A 7,153-nucleotide genomic window follows, 5' to 3' on the forward strand; every position below is an offset into this window, starting at 1 on the left:
TCACTCTCTCCAATAAGCTACTTTCTCATCCCCCAAAAAAAGTTGACATTTGCCTGCGCCGTCTGAGAACAGGCGCTATCCTCACCCGCGAATTACTATTTAAATTTAATAAAATTGACTCCTCCCTTTGCCTATTCTGTAAGGTCCCTGACACCCTCGAACACCTCCTACTTTATTGCTCTCTCTACTCCGCGCCCAGGAACACCCTACAGACGCATCTTCTTGCACTTTCTGAATCCCCCTCTATCCTTGCTGCACTCTACTCCACTTCCTCTACCATTCTCAAACTCCTAGGAGACTTCGTCAAAGACTGCAATTTCATAAATATGCTTTAAATCACCTCTTTGTCCCTTCTACCTCCAGCCCTCTGTCTCCCTCAATCCACTACTTCTTCACCAACCTCTTTTAGAGCTCTACATGCCTGCTGGCTTTCCTCCTTCATTAACATCTGTCCACTATACTCAACTTTCTTCTTCCTCTTCTCTCCCTACTATGCATTACTACAAGACCGAGAGTCCAAAGCACTTACTTCTGTAAGAGACAAAAATACTACTCGACAAACGTTCCTCATCCGAGAAACTCTTCTCCTAGCCACCTCCAACACCCTACAAACAGCACCGACAAACCTCCGAAATAAGTAAGTATCCAAATTTATGCCTCTGTTCCTATTCTAATTTATATCTTTACTTCACCACGCCAGCTAATCACCTGCTCTACCTTCCTATTCTGAAATAGGTCATGCACATATTCATCTCCGGCTCTTCTGCTCCCTCATTCTACTTCCATATTACCTCCATCTCCAAATCCTGCTCTCAAAATATTCCTCCTCAAGACGCACTTATCTATACATTTTTTCACATATATCTGTCCTTACTCTTAGAAATCTTATCAATCACCTTACATGGGAAAGTTTGCACGAATATATGAATTAATGCTACGTTATCTGAATTTTCCTGACCTTCCATCCTTCGCTTTCCCTTTACCCTATGGATATCTCAAGCTTTCCCGGTCTCTCTCCCCTCTATTATAATTATTTACCTTATATATTCCTCTTCTCTCTAATAACCCGAAAGGGGCCACTCTATCTCCCCCTTTCCCTACTAAATAAAATCCTCCGTCCATTCCTTTTAACCATTTGGATTTAGACTCTGTCCCAAAGATTTCTAAAAATCCATGCATTAACCATTCTAGACTGATATCTAGATTCCAGTGTACTGAAAGTCATAGTTCTTTGGCATCGTCAAGTTCTCGGGAGCCGATCAGGACATCGAAATCGAGACGCCAAGCGACACAAGAAGAACCAAAACAAGGAAATTGGTTTGAGACACTCCTCCAAAACTGTAAGAACTTTCCTTTTTACCTTATCCCCCCAAATTTTTTTTTCTCAAAAATTACCCTTTCATCTTATATTTATAAATAAAATTAGTCTAAATTTTTCTTCTCTTTTTATTAATTTTTTCCCCCTTTTTTGCATTTCTATCAAACGTGTAATTCCTCAATCCTACTGAAGTTATTATATGATACTATAATTTCTATGCGCAACTAGATATAACTATTCTATGTCGTTAAGTTCTCCTTACCATGATTATATGCTGTATTTACTTGTTCATATACTTAAAAATATATTTATTTATTTATTTATATATTTATTTATTTATAAATTGTTTTTCTTCCTCTACGTACAACCTGATGGAATCTACTGTATATTCTATTGTACAGTATATATGAAAGAATACAATGTGAAAATTAAACTATATAAAACTTCACAAGTCGACATGCTCTATTACTGCATAATGTACTTATGTTTTCACCGGGTTTTTTTTCCCTTCCCTCTCCCTGTTTATCGTGTAAATTTTTAAATATGTTAAATACTTAGTGCCTCCTCGATGCAAATATTCACTGACTGTGGACACAACTATCTTAAAATAATATTATTTACCAAATTTTCTTACCTACACTCATCGCATAGTTCCAGCGTCATCATACTCATACGTATTAGCAAATTAGGTTTTTCTTCTCTTCCTTTTCCTCTATTGGCCCTTTTATATATATATATCTTTATAAATCTCTGTCCTCTCGATTTCACTATGGGCCATTTATTTTTTAATTTATTTTGTCCCAACTTTTCTTTCGGGCCTTTTGAACTCGTATAAAACAATACGAAGTTCCTTTTTACTATCCTCTAAATCTCGAAATTGCGCTCTTTCTATATACCTTTCCTTCGCACCTATGCTTGATTTTTCGCCCATCGGTGCAGAAAGACTTAGCGGGTGCAAAACAAGACATCTGTCTACTTTGTCTGTCTGTCTGTCTGTCTGCTACCCCAGGCGCTGAAAAATGAATACCACAGCTACCGTGGATAACGCACAGACGCTTCCCACAGCCAATCAGGAAGCACCTAGTAGTAGAACATCACTCATTATGAAAAGGATCCTCGTAATACTTTCCTGCAAATAAAAGCTCTGCTTGCCGGATACAATTTAAACACCGATAGAGACTATTATGGCCAACAGATCCAAGGAGGCTTTAAAATTCAAGCCAAAAATCCTTCCCTCTGTCATCAAATCATTAAATTCTTGACGGTTGCAAACATCTATCACTGTTTTGCTCTGTCCGAGTCGAAGCACATTAAGGCAGTTATTAGAAATCTCTCAAGTTACTTCAATCCAAAGGACACCGCTGAAGAACTCTGTTCCAAAGGATACAGTGTAATTCGTCTGAATAATTTTAAAAGACGAGGGGACGGTGTATTTTTTAATCTCCCTTTTTTTCCTGTGATACTAAAATGAAAAGAATCAAGTAAGGACATCTTCCAGGAAAACAGGATGAAAATAACCATGGAAAGATACAAAGTTCGAGCGACACCATTGTAGTGTTACTGTTGCCAAGCGTTCCATCTCGCCCAGCGTGCAAATTGTCTGCAAATAGGTCACACCGCGAACTATCGTGGGTGTGAAAAATTCCCTAAAGCTAAGACAGCAACTACTGGCAAAAAATACGCAGATAGATTTGTAAAAGCAATGCCCAAGCACTAACGTCAGGACTTGCTCCAGAATCCCTCCAGGATGCAAAACAAGTGCTTAGTGATCTCAAAGCTTTCTTCTTGGTAATCAAGGAATCTAGACTTCCTTCAATTTTTAAGCAACTATCTGACATTCAAAATGTTACTAATCCGAAAAGTGTAAACAAACCGAACTTTAATAGATAGAGGCTCTTATTCTGCGAACCTCATATTGCTTACCGTGTTGAATGCAAAAGGGATGTAACATCTTTAATATCTTTAAATTTCTCGTGCATTTGAAATAGATGAATAATAAATAATGCACAGATTACTGGCAATACTGAAATGCAGGCTCGAGAGCTGCATGCATTTTGTCGCACGAAGCATGTAATAATTTTTTTAAAAAATAAGTATATATAATTTTTCTTCTCTTGTTTGTATGTCGCCATTTTTTTAGTGCAAAATAAAAGTTATTGCTGTGTTCCATCATTGGAGTTTACTTCCAATTGCTAAAGAAGTATCACAGTCATATTATTTTGGAGGCACCGGCGAGATCGAATAATCGTGCGTATTTTTATTTTATTAGTTCATCACTGAACATAATATTATTGATACCAGATTATTACTTCCTGTTAATATTGAATTGCTTTATTTTATTAGTTCATCACTGAACGCAATATTAGCGATACCAGATTATTACTTCCTGTTAATATTGAATTGCTTTATTTTATTAGTTCATTACTGAACGCAATATCAGCGATACCAGATTATTACTTCCTGTTAATACTGAACTGTCTTATTTTATTACCGTATTGGATATTATTTTTAATATTCATTTTAGTTGTCCAGACGGTAGATATATATATTACTCTATGTTGTTATTCTTATTTTATTCACAATTAATGTGGTAGAGAGAATGAACTTCATATAATTTAAATACTTCACTTTTTGAGGTATGCGTATTTAACAGAGTGCATTTAATTCCGTGATTCTTGACTGCATTAATTAATTCTTTAAAGTAATTGAATTGAGCTATTTTGAGGAAGTAAAGAACACAGTATTCGTTAATTTTAAACATAGAAACAATGTCTTACTTAGGAAGAGCTCGTAAGGAAGATTGCAAAATCTCGCGGCTGAACTGGGAGTTCATGTGACTGCAGATTTGAAAATAGTCGATTTAAAACAGAAAATTGTTGAAAGTAGAGATTATGATGAAGTATTCGTTAAAGGAGTCTTAGACACAATAATAGAAGAACGGAAAGAGAGGGAGAAAAGGGAAAGCGAAGAACGGAAAGAGAAGAAGGAAAGAGAAGAACGTAGAAGACAGGAAGAAGTGGAGAAGGAAAGAACAGTATGAATTAGAGAGATTAAGATTTGAAGCAGAGACAAAGTCTCAAAATACCGGACAGATCCGGCCGAAAACGGAGCTGCGTCACCTTATGCAGAAATTCGATGACAAGAAAGGAGATATCAGTCTATATTTGCTATTGTTTGAAAGGCAAGCAGAATGGTCTCAAATTGATAAAGAAGAATTTGTATCTCATTTACTAGGACTACCTTATGAAGTAACCCAGTTGATAGCTAGAAAACCCTCCGATAAAGCTAAGGACTATGAGCACGTGAAGAATTTATTGTTAAGACGGTTTAAACTAAGCCCGGAAAAGTTTAGGCAGAAATTTATGAAACATCAAAAGAGTACCGAATCCACATGGGTGGATTTCAATTATGAAATAGAAAATTATTGCAAAGAATGGGTGACTGGTCTAGGAGTTAAGACTTTTGATCAGTTGCTAGATTTGATGGTGATTGACCAACTTAAGCGTCAAGTTCCTCCTGAAATTCGAGATCATTTTCTTGATGAGTGGGTAGAGATGATTTCATCTAAAAAATTAGCTGAAAAACTTGATGCCTATGAAAACGTTTGCGGAAACTTTCAAAAAAGGCCTGTAGTGGATCGGCAGAAAGAAAGATAGAATGCACTAAGTCAAGGTAAATTGAGTTCAAATAATAAAAATAAAATTGAAAAAAAATTGTCATCAGGATTTAATTCGCAAAGCTGGTTTCATAGACCTAGAGGTCCACGTCCAGATGATAAATATGAAAAACGAAAGACGCCACAATGCTATCAGTGTGGGTCCTATCAACATTTAAGACCCCAATGTCCAAAACTTAAGAATAGTACTGAATCTCCTGCTAATCTTAACAGAATTAGTGCAAAACCAGAGGATAAATTTCTATTATTTTATGCTAGTATGGGTTACGTAAATGGTTATAAAATTCCTATATTAAGGGTTTCAGGTGCTAGTATTGATATAGTTTCTCGCAAATACATCGCGCCGGAAATGCTGACAGGTGAAAATGTGTGGGTGCAAAAGCCGTTAGATTTGAATCCAACCTGTTTACCCAGAAGCGTAGCTAGGGTTTTCAGCGCCCGGGTACAACTGAAGATTTTGCGCCCCTTTCTGTGTGCCAAGAGTGGAAAACATTTCACTCTAAAATTTCATAACATCAATTTGGCGCCCCCTGGATGCTGCGCCCGGGGACAGCTGTCCCTCCTTGCCCCACCCTAGCTACGCCACTGTGTTTACATTGGCTGAGATCGAACAAAATTGCGATCTTGGGTGAGTAATAACTAAGGCTGCCATTATTAGAAATGAACTCGACAAAGGAAAATATTTATTAGGCAATCGAACTTTTGCACTGTTGAATAAACAAAGAAAGGAACCTGATAATCATCCTCACCAGGTTAATGCCGTCTCTACTAGAGTTCAAAGGAAAAGAAAAATAGCTGAAGAGAAGATCTTGGAACCGATGAAAGAAGAAAATAAAGCATCCAGAGATATCTTTGAAGAAGTTAAATCACCGGAATCAAACGTGGAAGATTTTCACGAAAATTTGAAAAACGATAAAGAAATTAATATTGAGAATCATTTTGCAATGCAACGTTATCATCATCTTTCGGCTTTCGATTTAATATCAAAGGCGCTACTAATAGACGAAGAAAACAATTCTCGAAAGCAAATGAAAATTGAATATTATCCGAAAGGCACAAATGAACTGAGGAAAGGCTTTGTAGTGAATTATACCCGAGGAACTGATCCAACATGGAAAAGATCTAGGCACCGTCAAAAAAAAAAAAAAAAAAAAAAAAAAAAAAGAAGATTAATTTGAACACTGCCCATTTTTCCTATTTAAATGTGGTGTAAAAGTATTTGTTGAAAACTTAAAATTTTGGTTTAAAGTTTGGAACTTATGGGAGAAATTACCTCTTCTTAAAATAGTTCAGAATGCCAAGCTCATAAACTTTCGAATTTTACAGAACTTTTCCCTTCGGAAAAAGTCTCTCCGTTGGGGAAGAGGTTGTAACAGCTTTAATATCGTTATAAATTTCTCGTGCATTTGAAATAGATGAATAATAAATAATGTACAGATTACTGGCAATACTGAAATGCAGGCTCGAGAGCTGCATACATTTTCTCGCACGACACATATAATTTTTTAAAAAAAAAAATAAGTATATATAATTTTTCTTCTCTTGTTTGTATGTCGCCATTTTTTTAGTGCAAAATAAAAGTTATTGCTGTGTTCCATCATTGGAGTTTACTTCCAATTGCTAAAAAAGTATCACATGGATTCTTTACAGGAAAAATTAACTCCAGGAATTTTTCTAAAACTGCATTTATGCATGTAAGCGTCCGATTTGCAGTAGGCGGAATGATGGTCTGGACGAGTATTTCTATTAATGGTTGCATCGACCTGCACAATTATCAGGAATGGACCATTAATGGCTGAGCGATATAGGCATGAGTCCATCAGACCTATTGTGTTCTTTTACGCTACAGTAATCGGGGATGAATTTATTCTCATGAATGAAGAAGCCAGGTCATACCGTGCTCAGTTAGTGGACAGTTTCCTTTTCGACCTAGGAATCCTTCAAATGAATCGGCCAGCATGTTCCTCCGATATGAATGCAACAGAACATATTTGAGACTTTCTAAGAAGAAGGGTTCTTAGACCCTTATCACCCCCAGAAACAATTCAGTAGTTCAAAAACTCTCTTTTACAGGAATGGAAGAGAATATCCCACTCCTTTATTGATTCCATGTATCGTAGGCCGATGCTATTCGCACCACCGGTGCGATTAGCCGCTTA

This window comes from Stegodyphus dumicola, chromosome 3, assembly GCF_044657685.1.
Source record: "Stegodyphus dumicola isolate Sdum_Otavi_A_Nest chromosome 3, ASM4465768v1".
Classification (NCBI taxonomy): domain Eukaryota; kingdom Metazoa; phylum Arthropoda; class Arachnida; order Araneae; family Eresidae; genus Stegodyphus; species Stegodyphus dumicola.